At 51.8% G+C, this 23,979-nt stretch overlaps 1 long non-coding RNA gene across 1 annotated transcript; it reads left to right on the forward strand.

Moving 5' to 3' along the window:
- The first annotated feature begins 16,553 nt into the window (after positions 1 to 16,553).
- LOC128087598 (uncharacterized) lies at positions 16,554 to 23,956 on the forward strand. The gene is made up of 3 exons (XR_008209902.1): positions 16,554 to 20,988; positions 21,388 to 21,515; positions 21,785 to 23,956. It is a non-coding gene; the product is annotated as an uncharacterized LOC128087598 (long non-coding RNA).
- The last annotated feature ends 23 nt before the right edge of the window (positions 23,957 to 23,979 follow it).

The raw sequence follows: 23,979 nt of genomic DNA on the forward strand, positions 1-23,979 counted from the left end.
TGCACTGAACTGAGAGACAGATCTGAAAGATTAAGCATTTTGCAGATAGATGGCCAAAATGCTTCTTGCAAGAAGAAAGAACTGCAGAAGGGTTTTAAAAATACGTATTTCTCTCTCCATTAGCCATATTCCTGGAATGATCGGCTTTTTTATCCAAGAGAAACATATTCAAGTGTCGTATCAAGCAACTTTGGTAGTTTTCCTTCCTCTCTTCCCTGGCTTTCCCTTCATTTTCCATTTCCCTGACTGGCAATGAGAGGGCACAGCGGAAGGGAGAAACAGCAAAATTATTTCAAAGCTCATGAAATGCTCCTTTCATTAAGGGAAAGGAAAAAAAAAAGACAAGTCCACACCCCATAATGGTTTTTATTCAGCCAACTGGAATGACTGATTTCAGAAGAAAAAGGCCCTTTATCAGCGCTGCTGAATTCCATCAAGTTCAAAAGAAGGAGGTGGACCCTACACTCATTTCATATCGATGTAACATAGATTATACTCTGAACTTCAGTGAGATTGCTCTGAGATTAACATGCAGGCTGTAAATTAACCCAGCCCGGTATCTGATTTGTGCCTAATTTCATTTTTGCAGGGTAGAATGGTGTCACCGGTTGAGAATGTGATTATTATTATTTTTTTTGCTGTAATCATTTCTCATTGGGAATCCATAGCAAAACCACTATTGGAAGAGTGCTGAGCAGCAGAGGAAGAATCCAGGTCTGTGTTTTGCAGCTCTCTTTTAGGTGTGGAGGAAATGGAGGTGCAGCCCCAACAGGAACAGCCTGCATTTTGGATCTGATAGGAGATACCCAGGAAGCGCCTGTCTTATAGATAAGGTTAATAAGGGCTTTGACCGTGCAAAAAGGAGAGGAAAGGGAAGAGGAACAAAAAAATTATTCAGCTGAACTGCACTTGGAACCTTATTTATCCTTTTTACTGCATGTGTGTAGTTATGGCTCTCCACATGTGAGGAATAATTGGGTATATGCTGTTGGTTTGGGGTAACAGTCGATGGGAAAGGCCCCATTTTGAAGCCCTTTCCAATGGGCAGCTTGTTGTCAGAGGGACCACAGTGTTTCTTGACTCAGAAGCCACTCTCTGGCATAGGAAAGGGCAGCTCTATTTTTAAAGAATGAATCTCCTAAAAGCAGGAGGTTGGCTGACACGCTTGCATTTCTTCCTCCTTGGCTTCTCAGGCTGAGCTGATCTTTATAACATCAACAGCCCTGTAGATCTCCAAGTAATTAAAAATACTGGAGGGTGGAGGCTCCTGTTCTCATGTGTACAGAGAAGGCTCAGCAGGGCTTTTCTGAGCCAGAATTAATCGTTAAGAAACAAATAGTATCTCTATGAAGAGATCTGGCTTACAAGAGGAACGCCTTGGTTTCTCTCGGCTTCCCGACTCTGTGTGAAGATTCTGGATGAGGTATGGCGGAAAAAAAGAGAAGGGCTGAACTTCTCATCATGGTGAAATCAATGAGTTTAATGCAGTTCTTCCAGGCAGGCTCAGGATGAGGTTTGTTATCAGTTTTTCGCTCCATGCAGAGAATGCCCATCATCTGCAGCAAGCAAGCACGGGTATCCCTATGGTGCACAAGGGAATGCTCCCTCTGCAATGCCACTTTCACCAGATCCTCTTCAACCCCAGCTCTACCTACAGCATCCCACATGCCTGGCATTGGTGCCTCAGGCACGTTTTGCCTGTAAATACCTGTGAAACCACGGCAGGCCCATGTTTGACCAAGGACAGCTTGGTGCATCTCTGCCATGCAAACTGCAGCCCAAGGCCAAGCCCGCTCTTTTCCCCATCATCTCTCTGCACCTCATCACACCTCCTTGTGGCTTTTTGTTTGGGTTTTGGGTGTTTTTGTTTTTGTTTTTGCATGCGAAGAAATTGCTCACGGATGGGACCCATCTCTCCTTTGTTATTTCTGGCTTATGCTGGAAAATCATTTTCACGCCTGCCTGAAGTTTGAGGGGTGCAGAGTAGCATTCAAGGGAGAGCAGGAGGGCTGTTGGGGGCACAAGGGCAGCTTGGGAGTTAAAGGACACTCCATCAGAGGGCTGCTGGGGATTAAGGATAGCTTGGGAGTTGAGGTTTGCTCCGTCAAACACTTTGTGCTTTGCTTCCCACAGCGTTTGGAACACTTGCACACACACACACTTCTATTTCACGCAATCAAGCATCACATACAGAGCGGCCCTCTCCATATTTGCACTTCCCAGAGGGTGGCTCCTGATTTCTCTCGCATGCATGCAGCAGCGATGAGTTTTGCACCGACCATCCCTCCGTGTCCTGCAGAGGATCACTGCCTGCTATGTGCTGCACTGCATCGGGCTGCTCACACAGTGCCCATGTCTGCGCCTCTGACTCACTGCATCCACCCACGTTTGGCATCCGCAGCGCCTTTCATCTGCACAACTCGGAGCCCTTTTCAAAGGTTCACAAATTAAACTCGACAACACCTTTGCAAAATAGGTCGGGGTGGCCAACCCTGCGGAGCAATTAGGGGAACTGAGGCATGTGCAGTTGAACCGGCCCAAATTTTTTTTCGGGGAAACTGAAATGTGTTTTTCTGACATTGCTTTTTTGCCTCCTCGCTCAACTCTCCTTATGTTTAGCAACTGGGACACCTAAATCCTCTTTTTGTTTGTTTGCTTTTTATTATGTTTCCCGATCCTTTTGTCCTTGTTTTCAATTTCGTTCCTTCTGCTGCGTGTACCCTGGTAGATCTGGGTGGTTCGTTGCTTGTGCTGAAGATTTTCTGCTGTGCAGTGGCTACACAACCACCATCAGGAGTAGGTACTGACAAAGAAGATCTCCCAAGGATGGAGAAAATGATAAAAAATGGGTTCATGTCAACCTAAATAGAACAGAAACAGTTACGCCAACCCCGAGGCACTCCTTTAGACGGCTCTGGAGCAGGGTTTCAAACATCGATGTCAGATGAAGTCACAGAGAGCCATGAGAATTGGATCACCTGTGATTCACCAGCCCCAGTTCTCACAGCAGATCCGGCCAAAGGAGGAGCAGGGAGCCTGCCTGTTATTTGCACTGCGCAGGGATCCCTTTCACATCCAACATACCTTCTGCTTTGCATAAGATAAACCCACAGCTCAGGAAATGCAGTGCTGGAGTGCACACAGGTTGTCCCTGCTGCAAGGAAGTCCAGGACACTGACCCATCAGATGCGAGCCACCACCAAATGGGCATTTAGCAGTCCCTGGTGCAGCAGTAGAGCAGGCAGAACGGGTTGCTTCGTGCTGCTTTCACATGCATCAGATCGGCAGTGACACACTGATAGATCAGGATTGCTGTCCTGATGCAGAGCAAATAATGCTGCAGGTGTGCATAAAGCTGAGCTGTCCGTGTGCTCAGAACTGAGACCGACATGAGATAATCTCAGTTTATACGGCCTGAGTTGAGATATTTGTGAAAATTCTGGCTTGCTGCTTCCATGTAATCATCTGTGTGTGTCATGGGTGTTGGAGGGAAGAAAAGTTTGGAGGACCCAGGGCTCTGAGGGTGCATTGTCACCTTATGGGCATGCTGAGACAAGAGCTAGGAGATGCAAAGAGAGATTTTTAGGGCACCTGAAATAGAATCAGAGAATCACTAAGGTTGGAGAAGACCTCAATGACCCCCGAGCCCAACCCATCCCACGATGCCCATCACCGCATCCCTCGGTGCCACATCCCCACGGATCTCTAACACCTCCAGGGACGGTGACCTCCCCCACCTCCCTGGTCATCTGTGCCAACGCCTCAGCAACATCTCCTCCATGCAGACCAGACACAGGGCTCAAAGCAGGCCCGCAGGCTATGAGCTGGACCTTGGGGAATCTTAATTACAAGCAGGACACGAACGCCCGTTGTGCAACAGCGATACTTGGGGAGCGCGCGGCACAGCGGTGACTCAGCAGAGCAGGAGGCTGCGGGGTGAGGACATGGAGGATGTGCGGTGCCAGGGGGAGGACCCCTTTCTAGTGGTTATGCTGAGTCCTCATCTCCGAAAAGGCTGAAGGGAAGATGACTACTCAGCAGCAAACTCATGCAGAGGACAGGAAAGGGAATACCGGCTGAAGACGGAAATCTGTTTGAATTAAAGGACGGAGTCAGATCAAATGGGGTGAATTTGTACATTCAAAAACACAGGTTTGAAATTAGAAGATCATCTCCGGACATCACAGAGCAGAGCTCAGGGGTGGCCTCTGAGACAGAGTCTCAGGCACCGGGTTCCAAAGTGGCTTCATCAACACGTTGCATAACAGCGCATGGGTGATACTCTGCCTTCAATGTGCTTACAAGGCTTGTTGCACCATGCTCGTATTGTTTTTAATTAATTAACTAGGCCTGCGTTTCAAGGCTTCTGCTGGTTGCCTGCAGAGGTCAGGAAGGATTTTTTCCCCCCCCCTTCTTTGATGATTAACTTGGTTTCTGTGTCATTGGCTTCCAGTTTTTGTTTTCTTTTCCACCTCCTTTTCATGCGCTGCAGATTGGCACAACGTGAGATGGAGAAGTTGGGTGGAGACGGTCGCACCTCTCTGGTGCCTGCTCAGCACTAAGACACCATCTCCAAATTTGGGAAGGACTGTTCCACGGCCAGATTGGCCACTGGGGCTCTTTGCCTTCCCCTGGAGGATGCTGTGCATATTATCTTTTGGCTTCTCCAGACTGTAGCTTTCATAGCAGCTTCAGTAACTGTGAAGATGTGATTTGGTGTTTAATTGCACATCTGAAGTTGGGAGAGCACGATTCTGTTCCCTGTCTGTTCCAGCTTGTGGTTGCTCTTCTGAAGTGCTTTGGGATCCATGGGAACAAGGTGCTCTGGAAGACATTGATATTAATCATATAACAGTGACATTTCATATAATCTTATGATTTTGGGGGCTGTAGAAGTGGTAATAAAACATTCAGTGATTTGCAGCTCGCAGAACTGATATCTGGATAGGCCCAATAGATTGCAATCCTTCCAAGGAAAGAGATTTTGTAATGAAGTGTAGGTGCTAGCATGGGTCAACAGCCCCCAGGCTCTCTTTCTGTACTCTTCTATGCTGATGTTCTTGTTTTACTGATGCTTAGCAGCGATAACTTTTAGCAGAATTTGCTAATTGTCCCCAGCATCAGGAACTCTTTTATCAGGTTTAGTTCTCGACTCCACAGCGAGGTCTGGAAGGGACAAATAGAGCTGCTGATGGCTTGGGGCACCCAGAGAAAGGGGGGAGATGGGGATGGGTAGAGAAGGGTAAAGCAAGGACAGGCAGCAAGAAAGGAAAAGGGCAGTGGGTTATTAATAGCTTCCCTCCATGCTAAGTACTCTGAAATCTTCTGTATTTGGCAACATTGAGCAAGCTGCCCTCCAGGCCATGGCTGGTCCTTGCATGGAGTTGTGCACGCAGCAATCCTTGCCCTGGCCTGCCCTGGGGACAGAAACCATGGCTCTGTCCCTCCCGAGGTGTACTGCTATGCTATATTTGGATGTGCCACCAAGCAGTGTGGCACAGTGGGGGGAGAGCAGGATGGGGCAACTTCTGCCTTAGAGCTGCAGGAGAGCAGAAGGAGGTGAGATTCCTCCATTTGTCCTTGCCCATAGTTCCACGTGGGGGTGGCAGCAAGCTTGGGGGCTCATGGGATCAGCACCTCCCATGCTAGGAGCATCATCTCCCCCAGATCTCTCTTGCAGGAGACTCAGTGTCTTGAGGCTGACCTCCATGCAGAAAGCTGAGCTCCTAAGAGCTGCCCTGCCTCCCTTTGGCACGTGGAGGGCAGAGCAGCTTGGGGCAATTCTGCACGGTGGGATAAAACGATCTCAGCAGTCTTTTCCAACCTCTGTGACTCGATGATTCCCTGATTCCATGGGACCCAGCAAGGCTGGGGAGAAGGAAGAGAGGCTGTCCTCCAAGGAGAAAGGCTTTAGGATGGGTTACTGCTGTGTTCCTGGAAATCCAAGCACGGGATGAAGGCTGAGTAATGAAGGCAGCACATAGGAAGGGGCAGTGAGCTCCAGCATTCAGAGCAGCTCTCATTCTGAAAAGCCCCTGGGAAGTTAAATGAGAAAACATGTTGAAACAAGGACGCTTATTCAGCGAGTGACTGAGCAAGGCAAATATCCGGCGTGTGTGTGCATGTGTCTGGTTTTACTCCCCCCCCCCCCCTTTCCTTTCTCTGTAAATACAGGGAAATACAGAGCAGCAAAGAAAGATCTGAGCTAAAGGGGAAGAGACCCAGATGGGGGACAGCACTAAGAAAGGAGTAGAAAATAAGCTGAAAAGTTCAGAGAGAGGCCTAAATAAGAGGGTGAGACCCATAGGTATGGGATGACCATGTGGAGGCAGGGCAAGGGTCAGAGCCAGGCCTGGAGCAGGCTGAGCATCGCCGCTCTTACTCAGCAGTGCTTTGCTGTGCACCATGCCCAGGCTCGCTTGTCCTTGGTCAGCATTATACCTCTGCAGCCCCATCCCACCTGCTGGTTTTAGGGTGGTGGAAAATGCTTGGGAAAGAGCTGTGTCATGCCTTCCTCTTTGGCAGGGGAAATCAACGGGGTCAGCAAGGTGCTGGAAGGGCAGCAAGGCTGGACAGCAGTGATTTGGTGCTTGCAGTTAGGACAGAGGTGGGAGCAGCAGGCACAGCTCATCTTTCGTCAATGCATTGCCTGCTGGCATCAGGGGCTGCAGAGCGTCTGGGGCTTGGGAGGGGATTTGCAATCCAACATGCATGTGGACACCAGCCTCAGCTTGCAGAAATGGGAGTGAGTTTTGGCATCCGAGGAGAGCAGTGTCTGGTGGAAAATGTCTGATGTTTGCCTTGGAAAGGATCTGGGGACAGGCTGATCGCAGCAGCTCTTACATCACTGGCACTGAGCTCACGGTCCTTCAGCACCTGTTTACACCTACCAAGCCCCACAGCTGCCTGGCAGGACTCAGACCTCGCCTCTTCCTACCCACCCCCACCCCCTGCCCCGTGCCCCTGCTGCCCCAGCTCTCCCTCCTGCCCCTGCCTCCCTCCAGATGCTGCTCTGAGAAGCAGGAGGGTCACTTGAACCCTCAGCCCCCTCACAGCACCCCCCTGTAGCCATCTCCACCTTCCCGCTGTCACACTGGAGCCTCTCTGCTTTACTCCCTCATATCCCAGTGGCACAAAAAGCCGTTTCCCTCTTGCCCAGCTCCTAGCAGAGCAAACCTCTGAAGGCTTCTGCAGATCAAGAAACCCTCACAGCAGGACCTAATGCAAAACCAGTGGAGAGAATGGGCTTCTTAGCGGCACAGCCGTGGCCACCCACTTCATCCTTCCCATCGTCACACCTTCCTCCCCAGGGCAGGGCTTTCTGTGTGGCCAGCACAGCTCTGTGGCAGCTCTGTCCCCATGCCAGAAGCTGCCCTCGGGGAGCTGAGTGCCCACACCGAGGTGCAGGGTGACAGCAGCAGGGTGACTGTGGCCAGGCTCTGCCATGCACCTCACGCTCCAGTCAGTCCTGCAGAGCCAGGTTGGGAAACTCCTGCAGCTGCATGTGAGCTTTGGGAAGCACCCAGAGGGCCCAAAAGCTCCTGCATTCCTGCCTCCCCACCTGGCAGATGCACAGAGTGTTTCTCCAGTAGCCGGGCAGGATTTGACCCTCCTCCTTGGTGGTGGAGTTGTGAAAGAGGCTGAAAGAAGATGGGAGATTCCCAGGCAGCTCCAAGCCGTGCGCTGGCACTGCGGCTCCGCAGGAATGCCAGGGAGTGGAGACGGGAGGAGAGCTGCTGCTTGTTGTGCACAGGCAGGGAACACCTGGGCAACGCGGGGAGCCATCCCTGCTGCTCTGACTGGCTCCATGCATGTGCTGGCTGCTGGTCTTTATTACATTAATTGCATTTCACTTTGAGGCTCCGTCAAGTCCGAACGCAGCCCCAACGTAGCATCACGGGGCTGGCTGGCACCCAGGAAGGAAAGCCAAGGGGTTGGAGGAAGATGGGGTGAGAAAGCAGCAGGCTCAGGGAGCTGCAGCTCTCCAGATACAGGGAAGGGCATGATCTGCCTTTACCTCGTGCTCGCTGCTCATCTCCCTGTGCCATGGAAGTGATGCTGCCCCTGGGCTGACAGGGATGCTGTTGTGGGGTGAGTTCCCTCTGTCATGGAGACGTGTTGGCACCCACAGCCGTAGTGCTGGGCTTTGCACTGATCTCATGCAGGACAGGGAAATGGAAACAGTGACTGGGGAGGAGTTCCTTCCAGTGCACTTTTAGTGATGTTTTGTTGTTGTTTTTTTATCAAGGGGAGTTCTCTGAGCATCATGGATTTGTGTAGCCAAAGGAACCACTGTGCTGGTCCCATCCTGATGGTGGGCCATGCTGACCCCAGGGCTGACTGGTACCCATTAAACCCTCCTTTTCCCACACTGCATCCATTACTCCCAGCAGTGTCCATCCTGCAAGCCAGCCCCAGCACCCCACGGCCCACGTATCATCCAGAAGAGATGGAAGCCCAGCTCAGTGGCACACAGGAGGTTCTCACTGCTGCTCGCTGACTTGCACACCACGCAGCATCCACATAACCCCCCTTAATAGGAACATATGGGACCGGAGAGAGATGAATGCTCTGAGCCTCGCTTTCCCCCCTCCACACTGCGGTGTTTGGGGCTGGATGTGAGCTCTGAGGGAGGACAGGAGAGCTCCGGGGCCGCTAGGTGTCCCCCGTGGGCCGCACACGGCTGGGGGACCCCGAGGGGACTGAGGGATCGTGGGCTGCGGGGAGAGGGGACCAGACGGGATGGGACGGGGAGAGCCTTCGTGGCCGCTTTCAGGAGGCATCGGGGGCTGACAGTGTGTCCTTCCTGCAGCTGGGAAGGGGTTACAGCAAGGGAAACACCTCGGCTTCCTTTCCATGTGAAGAAAAAAAAAAACCAAAACCAAAAAACCATCATTGTGGATATCCTAGCTCTCCTCATCTTGTTTTTCTGTCCTGAAAGGAAATTTCTTGAAGTGTCTTGAAAATACTGCACAGGAGTAAATGTTACAGCCTCTGTAGGATGCCAGCAGGATGTTTCCCAAATGCAGTGCAGCGTGCAGCTCACAGCTTCCCCATCAGCATGCTCACCCCTTATTCAAGCCCCTGCACTATCTTATCAGCACGCTCATTATACCCTCAGAAACACAGTGTAAACATCCCCAGCAAGCTGCACTCGATGACAATTTCCTTGCCAAATCAACCACTTCCCTGCCTGAGTGATGGCTGTGAGAGAGGGTTTGTGTAGCTGCTGCTGTTTGAACAAGTGAGAAGTAAATACAGCTCCCTTTCTAGGAGCACACAAGTTGCACCTGCTCGGCAGAGCTGCATCACAGCAGAGGTAGGAAGGTATCTGTGGGAGCTGCTCATTAAAAAGTACTGGCAGCTCATCAGGGCTGCTTTGTTCCATTTCTACCCTGGAATTTGGCTGAGGAAGGCAGATAAGGTTCTGGCAGAGGCTGCCAGGGGAGCTTTCATAGCCCTCTGTCCAACTGTGGGTTGTATGTCTTAATGCAGAGGTGGCACAGCATCACCCCCTGGGATGCTGGGAAGGGATGGGGTGTGCTGGGTTGGCAGATCTGCAGTGCTGGCCTCCAGTCGGAGCAGAGCACTGCTGTGCGGAGGAGCAGGGAAACAGCAGAGCACTTGCCAGCTTCCCTCCCCCCCTGTCCTATCCCTGCTTTCAGCTCTTTCATTGCCACGGCTGCTGTGGGATTTTGAGCAGTCCTCGGGCAGTTCTGGCTTGCAACAGGTGATGCAGCTGGATGCGGGCAGAGCAGAGCCTGTCAGAGTTCTTACTGTGCTGCTCTTCTGCATTTCAGCTCCAGCACAGCCCCTTAGATGCTCCCCAACCCACAGTGACCCCACTGTACCAGGAGCACATGGCAGCTTGGCAGCCTGGTCAAAGAAGGAGGAATGGAGGATGGGGAGAAGAAGGAAACAGCAACAGTCTTCCAGCTGGTAGCAGAGCATCTGTGCACCGACTGCAGTCTGCCTTATTTCCTCTCCTGCTGCAGGCTGTGCTGCAGACTTTGCAGCCTGCACTAACCACTGAATTCCCCTCTGCTTACCCCTGCTGCAGACCAAGCCAGGCTGTCTCTCTCCCATGAGCTCTGCTTGGATCTCCTGCTTCTCACTGCTGCTATATATCACAAAGCAGTATTTTTCCTTCCCTTTGCCGGGTCAGTAATGCCACGCACAGCTGCGAGCAGTGAAGCTCAGCACATCACATCCTTCTGGCCCCGTGCTGCTGCCATGGGCTGAAGTCACGCATTGAGGATCACAGAGGAGGGCAGCAACGCTGGGAGATGAAGGGGAGGGCTTTTAGAGAGGAGCTCTGATGCAGATTAAAGAGAGAGAGATAAGAAAATCCCCTTGATGTCCTGCATTGATTGCTTTGGTTCGTGTTCTTTCAGCAGTGATGTAATCACATCATCAAGGCAAATCTCTGTACCCCTCCTGACCCCTGTGACACACTGGAGCAAGGTACAGGTGCACAGCACGCTCTGTACTATCACCCTGTGTCCACATCAGCCCTTTGCACCGATGTATAGTTGCACGAACTGCCCAGCAGCGAGATTTAATAGGAACGATGATCTAAGCACCGACCCTTGTTTGCTAACTCTGCTTTTTTGAGCCGCAGGAATTAGAAAGAAAATGTAAAGCCGTGTTTGCTCTGTGCTGAGCCCTGATTTCATGGGAATGCATTGCAACACCTGCTGCAGCGAGCCCTGCTTTCAGGGCAGACGATGGTTGGCACCACACAGTGCAGTGGTGAGGTGAGCAGAAACAGCAGCCCTGCTGGAAACTGCTCTGAGATGAGATCTGAAACAGCTGCAGTTCCCTGAAGGTATAGAAGAGGCAATACAGAGCTTATAGAGTCCTCCGAGCCTTGACTCATCATTGTAGGAATGGCTTTAAGCTGTGCCAGGGGAGGTTCAGGATGGCTATTAGGGGAAATTTCTACTCCAAAAGAGTGATGCTGAGCTGCACAGCTGCACAGGGAGCAGTTAGGGTCACCTGGAGGTGTTCCTGAGCCATGGAGATGTGGCACTGAGGGAGGTGGTCACTGAATACGATGGGATGGGTTGGGGATCTGAGAGGTCTTTACTAATCTGAACAATTCTACGAATGCATTCCATGAATCCGTTGGGTTGGTAAGGGAAGGAATGTGAGCAGATCCTGGCATCGTGAGGGGGGTGCTGCAGGTTTGTGGGGCACGGGCAGAGTCCTGCAATAGCTATTAGCCTGATCCAGACTGAGAAAGTGCATTCCTGGGGAAAGAAGGACTCGTCTGACGTGTGGTGGCAGGTGGATTTCTTCACCCAGTGAGGACTGGATTTCAATAAAAGGTGAGGGCACAGTTCTGAGAAAGCAAGCTTGGATTCAGAGATTAACGGCTAATTCGATTAAAATGAAATGGAAAGGCAAACAAAGCCTGCAAGTAAAACTCCTGATTTCAAACAGGCAAATCTTTGTTGACTAAGGGAAATCCACAGGAATGAAAACTGGGCTTAGGAGCTCGGAGAGGCTCAAGGTTTTTCAGAGTCAAAAAAACAAACTTGGGTATGCGTGCGAGCTGAGGGCAGGGAGAGCCTTCCCATGAGGATTCCAGCCCCAGCGAGCTGAGAAACCACCTCAAAAGGATGCTAACAGCACTCTCGGTGCCTGCAAGGGATGCAGCAACAGGCGGGTCAGGAGGGGAGGCAGCACTCAGAGGTCAGTGTGTGGAGGAATCAGTGAGGGCTGCCAAAACTGGGGTGAGTAATCTTGCAACAGGCACTGAAACAGCCTGCACAAAGGTCTTAGGGTGCAGAACAGAAAGGGCAAGGAAGGAAGGGGAGATGCTTTGCAGACAGAGTAGGGCAGAGATGAAGGAGTGTCTAAAGATTGCCTTGGAAGGACTGAACATAAGTGGAAAAATGGGGCTGAAAGGAGGGTAAGGGTATTTAATAGCCTTCCTTGGAGGAAATGGCCAAGTTCCTGGTAGAAAAAAAAATTAAGAGCTCACCATTTGGTCAGGGGCGGTAGGGAAACATTTCTGACCCTCACATTGGGATTTGTGAGGGGTCTGTGTCATCTCAGCGTTGTATGCAGGGAACTGGGGGGTCACCATCCCCAGGGGTTGTTCCAGAGCCATGGGGATGTGGGCACTGGGCACAGTGGGGTGGCCTCTGAGCAGCCTTTGCCAACTTTAATGTGATTCTATGATCACGGGGCCAGAGTGCCAGATTTCCTACCCGCATTTAAAAGGGGATGAGATGTTGATGTGTGTACGAATGGAGACTGATCTGCATTGTGGCCTCCTAGGATGAATGAGATGCTTTACTTTGCTATGATGACTCAACTTCTAGATGGAAGCCGAGAAGAAAAACCACCTCTAGCTTGCTTCGGGGTGAAAACTCGAGCTCTTTCCAGGAAAGGAGCTTCTCCTGGTGCTGCTCCCGTTCCTGGAGGAGGGCTCTGAGCAGCGCGGCTGCTCCCTGCCTGCAGCCCAGGCTCCCTCCTCCGCTTCCTCGCTCTCTGCTCGCAGTAACCTGAGTCCGTCCTTCCCCTTTTCCTTACTTTCCTCGTGCTCGGACTTGCTGCTGAGCAGCCCCGGAGCCAGGAGGGAGGCAGCAGGAGGGGAGCGGGGAGAAGTGGGGGGAAGGGCAAGGCGCGGTGAGAAAAGAGAAGGAAAAGATAGAGAAAACGTTCTTTTTTGCCCCCTAATTTGCAGGAAATCTCTGGCGTCCTTCAGTAAATTTATCCCAGTTTTGCAGCAGAGCTGCAGCTGAGAACTGCAGGCTGGAAGCAGAGGAGGATGAAAGGAAAGGGAGAGGTGGGAGAGGGTTCGTGCATTGCACGTGGGGCAGCACAGAGAGGTGGGCATGGGGTCAGGTAGGGGTGGTTGTGCATGGAAGAGCACGCCTGCCTCCCCTCCAGCTGCTCTCATGGGCCTTCTGATAATACCAAACAGTGGCCAGGTCAGTATAAATGCCCAGCTTCCCACCAGCCGACACGTCTCACCTGCCAGGATTAATCATTACATCAAATGCAAAGCTTCAAAAAAAAAAAAGCCACCTGAAATAGCACCAACTCTATAAAAACCTGAATGACTGTACTGGCAAACTGAGCTGAGTGCCCTTTGCTGCCCTGCCCTGCACAGGAGGAGAGCAGTGGCTGGCACACGGCGCATACATACTGGTGGCAGGGTTCTCTCCCCTTGCTTTACCTTGCTTCTGGGATCTTCTGTGTCTCTTTGCTGCTGATGAGGCCGTGCTATGGTGGGGGTCGGCGGTGCTGGAAGGCAGGGAATAGCAGGGCGTGCTTGGAGGTTGTGTTTGGAGCAGAGCCCCTCTCTCTGACCCCACCTCCTTTCCCCCTTTCTGAGATGCTGGCCTCTTTCAACTGACAGCCCGCTTTCCTGGCAGGCTTGTTAGCTTTAGCTGGAACAATTTCCTTTGAACTCAGCTTGAATTAACATCTCCATGGCAATAGGATCAGGGCTTTGTCTCTCACAACCTGCCCTTCACCCTCAACAAGAGGTCCTTCCAGGAGGTGGGAAGGGGGCACCACCACCTCCTCCTGGGGAAAGGCAGAGGCTGGGAGCACAGCCTGGGGCTCCCCTGAGGTGGGGAAGCTGCAGCAGATGCTGGCAGGTTGGAGCTGGGTTTGGGTTAGCTTGCTGCATGAAAGCCAGCGAGTGAGTGTGTGTTGGGGGTAAGAGGAAAGCAACTTGCTTCCCTTCACCATAAACAACCACAGACACAGTTCCCTAGGGTGGGATGTCTGTGGTGCTGAGCCAACGCAGTGGAAGGAAAATGATGCTGCGCCCAAACTGAGCACTTCCCTTCTGCCCATCCACCTCTGTCCTACAAGACCCTGTTCTCCACCACTGCAAGCAATCAATCTCCATCTCTACCCCATGTGCCCCTTCACCCCCAGGGCTCTGGGGTCCTGCTGGAGGATCAAGGTCTCTATCACCAGTCCGTGCAATGCATTCATCCAACCCATCCCCTCTCACCTTGTCTCCTTTTCCCTGCAGTATGAAGAAGCCACACTGGGAGGAAGGGAGGAAGCTGAGCTGAAAACCCCGCTGCTCTGCAAGCCCAACCCCAGTGCACCTCTGGCTGTTTGCCCATACTTTGCTCCTCACTGCTCCCCAACTCCCTTCGTGCAGCTGCTCCAAACCTTTGCATCTCTGCCGACCACACATCACCCCCATCACCTGGGCACCGGAGGAAGGACCGCTTCATTCCTCCCCACCACAGCCCACGTGGGTCTGTCTGTTTGGTATTAGTGGGCTCTCGCTACCAATATGGGGTTTTTTTCCTCTTGTGGAGTGAGAAGGTTTGCAGCCAAGTCTGTAGGTGGGGAAAAAAAAGAGGCCTTTTCCTTTGAATGCCGGGTAATTTTTTTGAGAGCAGCCCTCTGAGAAATCAAATCTCAGTTTCTTCTCTTTTTTGGGGGGTGGGGGAGCTGTAAGCACAGCAGTAGCACCTCCCTTCCTCCTGCTCCCAAACACCGTGGGGATGGCAATGCTCCCAACACCAGGATGGGCTGCAGGGATGGAACCCCACAGTGTCCACAGAAGTTCTGCTGGACGTAAGCTGCAGTCAGGGTCACTGCAGCTGTGGTCCCCAAGGGGCAGGACAAGCTGCTCTCCTCTGTGCCGTGCTCAGGTCTGTGGAGCACTGCGATGCTCTGGGGTCACAGAATCATTGAAAAAGACCTCTGAGATAATTTGGTCTGACTGCCTCAGGGCTTCGTGTGGTTGGGTTCCTCCTGCCTCCTTCTCCCCCTCGCAGCGCCGCTGCTCCCTCCTCCAGCAGTCCCTGCAGCTGGATCGCAGCAGGCAGCTCTCATTCCCTGTTAATGAGAAACTCCTGCACTTTGTCCCTTGAAATGAAGCCATGTTCGCCACGTGATTGCAGGGAAGGGTTTCGGGGAAGGCTGCAGAGAGAAAGAGGGAAGGCAGGGGGCTGAGCACCCGCGGGTGCTGGGTCAGGGCTGGGCAGGGACGTGGGAGGAAGCCGAGGGATGTGAGATCTCACCCTGCTGACCCCACATTGACTCAGCTCTGTTTGCATCTCATTCCTTCATACCGGGAAGGGGAACTCACCCCCACACATGCTGCCTCCCCCGTGTCCAACCTCAGCCGGGCTGAGCATGTAGGAGGCTCTGTTCTCTGTGCTCAAACAGTGTGAATCATGAACCAGGGGTGGTTTCCCAGGGCTGGGCAGCAGGGTCAACCCTCACCCGATGCACTTGGGGCTGTCTTCTCCCCATGGGAGCCCAGGGAAACCCCCGCATTGCTTTTCTAGGGCAGCTGGCAGGAGCATCTCTGTGCAGGAAGATGACAGGTCCTTGCCACAAGCCCAGCTGTGCTGCCAGTAAGGCCACAAACCTTCCCAGCACTGCTGGGGGCAGCTTCTCATCAGTGCAGCCCCTGTACCGTGGGGATGCTGCACCCCAGGAGCTGTGAGCAGGCAGAGCACCGTGCCAGGCACTGCCTCCCTCTGCTTATCTTCTCCCTCTGACACAGACAGGGCTGCCCTGACCCCGCTGTGGCCTCAACCCAGACGGGGATTCTCTTTCTCTTGCAACCCTGCCCCAAGAGCTGGGCGTGTGTGATTCCCTCTGCAGAGCTGAGAGCAGCTCCATCAGTTCAGGGCTGGAGAGTAACTGCTGGAGCCAAATCTCTTTAGGCTTTGGGGCCCTGGAAGTTAGCAGAACACCTTGCCTGTCATGCACTGGGGGGAGGACAAAGCTTCCCAGCTTGTACACTGTTGCTTTCCCCTTGCTATGGGGTGGGTGGAGAGGCAGAACCACAGAAAGCTCTCAGCCAGCTGTGATTTTTCACCAGAATCCGAGAACCCAACAGGAATCAGCAGCTGCACTTAATCATACAGGGCCATTAAAGTGACACAGCAGCTCTGTAGGGAAGGGGAGCTACCAGCCTGGGGCAGGGGAGAAGTTTGTCTGAAATAGCCAGACACAAAACCAGAAAAGGACCTCAGAAAGGCTGAGGAGGAAAATATTCCTAGGAGCCTCGGTGGTGTGCATTGCTGGTGAGATCTGTGGCTCGTGGCCATGGGGCTGGGAGCTGTGAGTGGGACTGGACAGAGGGTTACCTATCAGAGTTGGGTTTCTCTGCTGGCCTCGTGCTTTATCAGTCTTCCAGGAGCGCTGAACTGAGGCCAGGCAGGGAGGAAAGCTTTTCCTTCACTCCATCCCCCAAATGCCACATCAGCAGCGAGCTGCAGGATGACCTCAATGAGGAACAGATTGTCCCTTGGCCTGCCTCCACCTCCCTGCAGCGGGGATGTTGGGACCCCGAGATGGGGAAAAGGGATGAGCCATGCACTGTGATAACAGCACTGTGATAACAGCAGCCAAAGCAGTGGGGCTGGGATAGGAGCAGGCATGTGGGGGGTTTCTTTCTGTCATTTCCAGCCTTGTTGGCAGCACCCAGTGAAAATTTACGACAGCCAACATTGTGATCAATTGGCGGAGCTGGAAGCATCCCTGCTTTGTCCTGTTGTGTTTGAGCTCCCAGCACTGCCTGGCTGCTCCCAGAGGGGTTGGCTGCAAGAGGGGAAGTAGGCTGAACATTCAGGTTGAGTATTAGGCAAGATTTCTTCTCTTAAAGAGAGGTGATGCATTGGTACAACTGCCCTGGGAGGTGGAGGGGAGGGGGTCACCATCCCTGGAGGAGTTCAGGATATGTGGCACTGGGGGATGTGGTCAGTAGGCAAGGTGGGATGGGTTGGGAATCTGAGCAGTCTCCAACCTTAATGATTCTATGATTCTACGACACACTTGGCTTTGCTACGTTGCTGCAAAGACTGTTTTCAACAAGCTTTGAAATTACATGAGATGAGATGATACAGAATGCATCTGTCCGTAGAGAAGTGAATTGCTTTTGATTAACCTGTTGCTTGGGTGTTTTTGTTTGTTTGTTTTTAATGCTATTTGATGCAGTGGGGCTGTCAGTCCAGCAAACTGCCTCATTTTGCAGAATGTTCCAGGAAAGCATGGGAAACGTTTCCAGCTAAATCTGCAAGAAAAATATTTGCATTACCCTCCAGGCTGATTTGTAACCTAGATTGCTGGGGTTGGGGGCTTGGGGTGGAGGGATGCTGCTTTTCAGTAAGCTTGCACAAAATAGACATTTCCCTTTAGTCTGGAACAAAATGAAATTCAGACCACTGCAGATGCTCAAATGCCAAATGACTTTCAAGCATGAGAAAATCTTGAAATCCTAAGCATAAAACATATGGCGCTTTGCTTTGGAATGAGATTGAAAAGGAAAAGCTCAACAGTAAAGCTGAACCGAGGACATTTCATTATTCAGAATGATAGGAAAGAGCTTTCTTTTAGCATAAGAAGAGAGAATTTTGAGCAGATCTGGCTGTTTTTGAAGGCAAGCAGCAGCCTTATTATTTATTTGCCTCGTGGTCACATTAGGTCAATTATTAACTCACTCAAATGAAAGCCAAAAAGCTCCTTAAGAATCTGTTTTATGTGAAAGTGTGGATGGAAGTGGAAACAAACAAGCAGATTTTGTTCAGTTTAGGAGAGAAACATCAACCATTGTCTCTCTCTGTGTGCAGAGATTTGGGACAGCTTTGGTCATCCAATATGGATATCAAAGGAAGCAAAATGGGGCTGAGGTATTCACTGCTGATAGTGGGGGGGGGGCATCCCCCAAATATGAAATATCTGGGGGATCCGTGTGTCCATATGAGCACTGTCTGTATTTTTGCCCCGTGTCAGCTCTCCCCTTTTGCAATCTGCCATTCACATCCCATGAGCCAGAAGCAATTGTGACTCAGAGTCGAGCTCAGAGTCGCTTTCCTGACCCTGTCTGCAACTGCAGATCGCCCCAGGGCACAGCAGCTCATTAACCTGGGGTTGTTCTTTGTAGCTGCAGGTGGTTTTCTCACTCCTGATCCCATCCCCATCCCTCTCTCTGACCATTCTCCTCCTGTGGGCCACGGTTCTATTCCAAATGTCCATTTTACACCTCGCTTTAATTAGTTTTGTATCACTGTGTTGCATTTATATCGCTTGGCATAAGCTTCTCGTGGCTTCCATTACATCTTCTGCACTGCTGGGATTTTTATTTATGGTGTTTCTGGTGCATTTGCATTACTTTCCTGAGATGGATATCATTTTGGCTGGATTTACAGTGTATTTCTTCAGTTAGATTTATATCGCTTTAATTAGATTTATATCTCTTTAGGCTTTGAGGGCTTCACTTAGATTTATAATCTCTCTTTTAGCAGGCTTGTCTTGCACGGGAGATTCGCATCCTCTTTCTTTCAAAGGGTATTGCTTCACTCAACACCAGTGTTGCTTTATCTAGGCTTTGGTCAGCCTAGGTTACACAAAGCCAGAACTCACAGCTTGCTTTCTTTCCCCTGAATTTCCAACAGGATTATTCTACCATAAATTAACCTCTTCCAAGCCAACACCAGCATGAATGTATTGGAGATCATCTCACCTGCTGGATCAACAAGAGTCCAGTTAGCACGATGCTCTTCCTATTCCTTCCTGTGCAGTGTGCAGCTGTGTGATGGAGGCTCCAAGCTTGCTTTTCCCTGTGCCATAATCAAGAAGCCTCGTTGGAGCTGATCTCTTACAGAACATAGCCTGTGCTTCCCAACAACAGCCACAGAGGACATGGCTTTGTGCTCCTGCCCAGCTCTGATCACATCAGCTGGAAGGGATCTACATCCATGTGCTTCGGGGTGGAAGCTAAGCTGGGATTGAGAGGGGTCAGTGGGTGTTCCCTGAGGGCTGTTGTTTCAGGTGTTCACAGCAGGATGCTCGGCTGCTTTCCCACTTGGAGGCAATTTGGGGCTCTGTTGAAGGGCAGGATGTGGGCTGGGTAAATTCAGTTTTAGCTGATGGAAATGAATTCCTGTGAACCCCTCCAGCCATCAGCACTCAGTTGGGCAGGGCTGGATGCACCTTGAGCTCTCACCCAGTCCAACCTCCTGGCCCTCTCCTTGCCCAAAACACAGTGAGACCCTGATGCTTACTGTGTGCCCAATGATGTGACAATGGCCACAGAACCATTACAGAACCTTTGGAACTGATCACTAAGCTCATCAAATCCAACCCGTCCCCACTAGCCACGTCTCCATCCTCTGCCCTTCCTGCAGCTGCACAAACGAGTGGCTAACTCAATTAATGTGCATCTAATTAGGCCATCAGCATCTCTGGAAGAGGGGCTGCATCCGCAGCATGGGCTGCAGAGGTCTGAGCATTCCATTGCCCTCCCCATGCTCTGCCACTGGGCCCCATTCATTTAATTACGCCTGGCTGCTGTGCTCCTCGCCCTTTTAATTGCCCTGGACACAGAGCAGCGTGGTAAGCAGGTCAGAGATAGATGCTGGGCATTGTTTTAAGACAGTAAAGCTGTTTTTAAACAGCATTCAGCAGCTTGCTTTATGTAATTGTTGAGAGAAGGAGGGCATTCAGCAGGGGCAGCGGGGAATGCTCCAAAGAGATGCTGAGCAACTCCTAATTAACGACAAATGACTCGGAGCCTGATGCACTGCTGTAACTGTAAGATCTCTGCCGAACACCGCAGCTGCAAATCCTTTCCCAGAGCTTCAGACCAAGCCATAGGTCTGCAGCAATATTCCCAGGTAGAGCTGGGATTTAGTCAACAGTTTGGAGGACTGGCAAAACCCAAACTAATTAACTCTCCCTGAGGCTTATTAGTTCTCTGGTGCTGGGATCAATGGGAAAAAGCTGATTTTTATGCGTTCACATCCCCAAAAAGAGCTGCCCTGATTGAACACTTCAAAAAGCACTGATGATTCTTTCATGTAGTTTAAAAGTGGTGTTTGGCATGAAAATGAAAACAAAGGATGGGAGATTAAATAGATCAAGGCAGCACATTTGGGCCTGATCCCTGACCTCAGTTATACCACTTCTACCTGAAATTCATGGTGGTGAAAATAAGATGAGAAAGAGGCAGCAAAGACTTGTGCTTGGTTGGTTTTCATTTTGGAGACTGATGTTGCTGAGGCCGTTCTGGACAAGGTGTGTTTTCAGAGCACAACTGAGGTCTGTTTGTCCTTCCCCTTGCACCGCCGTCCTGATCTCAGGCTGTGCAAGCACCCAGCCAAAGTGCTGGAAGGAAAATCTGCCTGGCTCTGTGTGTGCAGTCCAGCAAGGGAAATAAACCCAATGGGGCCAGGGCAGGGGATGGAAAGCCTGGCAAGCCACGGGCAAGCAGCCCAGCCTAAGGCTGCGTGGCTCAGGATGTGCTGGGTGAGCAGCCTGCCCAGGGCACTGAGCACTCGGGATGTTTCCAGGGGCCCTGCTGAGCTCTGCAGCGTTCTAGATGGGCAAACTGCAGTGTATGCCCTGCTGAAAGCTCTGCAGGACTGTGAGTGCTGCTGGAGGAGCTCCCAGAGATGTGTGTGGCCCCAGGACCGTGGGGAAGCCTGCCCAGCCCCTGTCTGCCACCTTTCCAAAGCATATCATGCTTTCCAAGCATGGGTGAGATCAGGATCTCATTTTGCTCTGGTCTGGTCTGCAATCTAGCCTCAAACCTGTTGCACTGAGAAGACAGGTGGATGCAAGGCTTTGATGTCTGCTGCATCCATCTCCCTCCATGCCCTGACCACGCAGGAGCAATGTCCAATTCATTACACACAGCCTGCTGCATCCCCTTGGAAGAAAAGGGACTCTATCTAAGCTCTGCCTCAGAGGGGACTTAGAACAGCTGGCTCTGAGCACTCCAGCAGGCACTAATTACCCTAACGAGCCTCCCCAGGCCTTGCCCCAAGCACCCTCTTCCCACTGGCCCTACAGCTCCATTTAAGTTCAAGCCAGGAGCTGCACTATTCTACTGAGCACCTGGAACAGGGGACAAGTGGGTGAATAGGGCAGCATTGTCACATATAGAGGCAGCCCTGGGTATGGAGTAGGCTTGGTGGGACAGAGCATCCCTAAGTAGGGGTGGGCAGATAAGCCAAGGCTGTGCTGAGGTGAGTCAACCAGGTGGGAGAGGGGAACAGGACCATCCAAATGGGAAGGAAATGGAGGCTGCACTTCTCAGCACGGTGCTGCTCTTCTGGATGCCCAACTCCCTGCTGAGCTCCTGGGGTTGGTTCTTAGAATAAGCAGCTCATTCACAGCAAACATCACTGCTCTTTGATGTATTGCTGGTGCTGCTGCTGTGGTGTGTTAAATCCTTTGGTTTCGTGCTCGTAATAAGAAAACTGGCCGCAGAGGCTTACTGTAAGTTGATGAGAAAGTAGTAATAATTACTGCTTGTTCCTCCATGGGAGGGTAAACCTTTAGATGCTAATGGGCTCTGGAGTATTGACTGATTACTCACAGTGGGGTGAAACAGCAAGCAAAAGTGGCCTTCATTCTCCTTCTCAGAGATAGGGCAAGAAGCATCCTAACTGCAGCGGGTGGCTGTGGAGTGTGATTTTGGGATTGAAAGGTGGAAGAGTTTTCTAACATAGGGCAAGGGACAGGGCAGGTGTATTCCTGGAATGGATGAAGGGAAGATGCTGCAGGTATTTATGCCTGGCCCAGCCTGACAGCGTGTGCACAACAGCAAGTGGGTGGTGAGTGGTGAAAATGGGCTGGCAGCACATTTTTGTTTGCCTGGTGCATTTGCATGTGGCAAAGGCAGGGCTCTTGCCCACAGAGCCTTGTGTGGGATGCTGAAGGACTTCTCACGCTCTCAACTTCTCTTTTTCTCTTGCTAAAGCTCTCAGCTTTGCAGCAACAGCTGTTTGAGCCTGGATCTGAGTGGGTACAAATCCCTTCCTGCTTATCCAAGGTGCTGACATGACGCTGAACTTCAAGTTTCGAGGTGAGGAAGGGGGAATGAAGATTTGCTGCTCAGTTGGGGCTGACCAAAGCTGCATCCCAGGCCCCAAGGTGAAGCTGTGTCAGACTGTAATCCTCTGCTCCCAAGCACTGTTGGATCATCCCAGCAGAGCATGGAGAATGTTTTCTTTTAACGGCACATTTTTCCTTAAACCAGTTTGCAGGCACGGCTGAGGCATTTTAATGGAAATTTCCTCCCAGTAAAAAGGCTGCAGCACACATACCAGAAACTCTTGGCCCGGATCATTAACATTCAGTAAAACTATAAGCAACCCAGTGGGAGCATTGAGCTGCCAGGCATGCTTCGTCTTCCTACAGCTCAGCACACAGACTGTGGATGGTGGGCAGCCCTTCAGATGTACAAACAGCAAAGTCAGAAGAGGCCAACACCAATGAAGCCTTGCTTTGGCCATCAGGACCTGTCCCACAGTCTTTAAGCTGTGCTTAATCCTCTCAGCTGCCTTTCATGGCCATTGATTTCCAGCCACCTTACCCTGCTCTGCTGATGGTGAATCTCAGCAAGCTGTTCTCTCCTGTGCTCCTTGGCTGCTTTCTGTCTATTCACATAGGTGCTGGGATCAGATCTTCCATTCCCAGGTCACGTTCAGGGTCTGTTTGTGCCTCAGTCCCATTGCAGGAGCACAGCATTGCTGGCAAGGTGCTGGGCACTGGAAGGAGCCTACTGAGATGATCTCTTTTTCTCATTTCCCATGCTTTGGGAGGATACCAGGAGGAAAATTGATCCTATTTACTCCACGCCAACTTTACAGGGAAGGAGAGCCCTGAATTCCCCCTCACACCCTGCGGTCCAGGTACACAGCAGGCACTGCTGAAACCTGCAGCCAGGAGCTCACAGCTGCACAGAGGAGGGATGGATGCATCCTCATCCCTGCTATCCTCCAGCATGGATGCAGGACTGTGCCACACTCCAGTGCTGGGCTGCACGCTGCTGGACCCGAAGTGACCCTGGTGCAATGGGGAAGCTGCTCCCAGGTTTGAGCAGAGCACAGCCCTTCACACTGGACATGTTCCAAGGGTTATTTGTGCCTGCTGACCTCACGACGCTTTTCCTTCCAGCCCCTGCTGGGGTCCTCCTGTCTTTTTGCATAATCTCCTCTGAAGAAATAGCAGGAGTGGGGCCTTCTTTGCAGCTTTTGTCCAGGAGAGCTGCCTTGCTGCACGGTTCCACTTTGAGAACCCCCCTCTCTTTTTGTGTTTGAGCTGAACCATTTCTTTTCTCCCCTCTTTGCACCTCTTAACTTTCTCTCCTTCTGGACTCTGATTTCTTTGCACCGTTATTGTCCTCAAAAGTATTTTGAGGACACAGTTTGTTCAAAGCAAGGCTGTGACAATGCAAGGGCTGCAACTGGAAGCGTGGATTAAAGCAGCGCTTTCTATTTATTTCTGTGCTTTTCCTCGCAAAGCTGTTTCTCTCAGACCCCAATCCTGCTGCTGCTGTGACCTTTGCATTTGCAGAGTGACCTTTGGAAATCAAAGGGGCCCTTCATCGGCATCTGCCCATCTGGAAGCGATTGCAGCAGCGGGTGCAGGGCAAGTTGGGGCCTCGTGGCTGCAGCCTGGAGTGACCCAGTGATGGGAAGAGGAGCTGAAGTGCCTTGCATTGCATCCTCGGGGTGGGAATACCTCCGGCGTGCTGCCTGGATGCAGGGAGAGCCTCAGCAGCCACGTCAACACTATTTGATTCACAGCCACCGTGTGTTCAGTGGACTCTGAATTGTGTGCGTCGGTGCAAACTGCTGCCCTGGGCTTTGCTTTTCGTGCTGGCCTCCCCATTCCTTTGTGTTCAGTTATTTGTCAGGGAGGAGAAAACATGAAGAAAGGAAAAAAAAGCACAGGAGAGCCCGGCAGCTGCCCTGGTGCTGCTGGAGATGCCTCTCCATCCTCTCGACAGAAGGGAGCGGGGCTCGGGACAGCGCTACTTTCTTTGCCTTCGGGCTTCTCTCTGCCTTTTTTCAATCCCCTTTTCCCCTCCCTCTCTCCTCCCCCCGCAGCCCAGCTGGGGAGCAGCTGCGGCTCGCACTGGCCCTTTAACGGCGGGGCGGTGCTGCGGGCCCGAGGCTCGGCTCTCCGCGCTGGGGGAGGAAGTGCGGCCGGGGGGCGGGGGGGGCGAGGGGAGCTGCGGAG

Source organism: Tympanuchus pallidicinctus, unplaced genomic scaffold, assembly GCF_026119805.1.
Source record: "Tympanuchus pallidicinctus isolate F22 unplaced genomic scaffold, pur_lepc_1.0 scaffold30, whole genome shotgun sequence".
Classification (NCBI taxonomy): domain Eukaryota; kingdom Metazoa; phylum Chordata; class Aves; order Galliformes; family Phasianidae; genus Tympanuchus; species Tympanuchus pallidicinctus.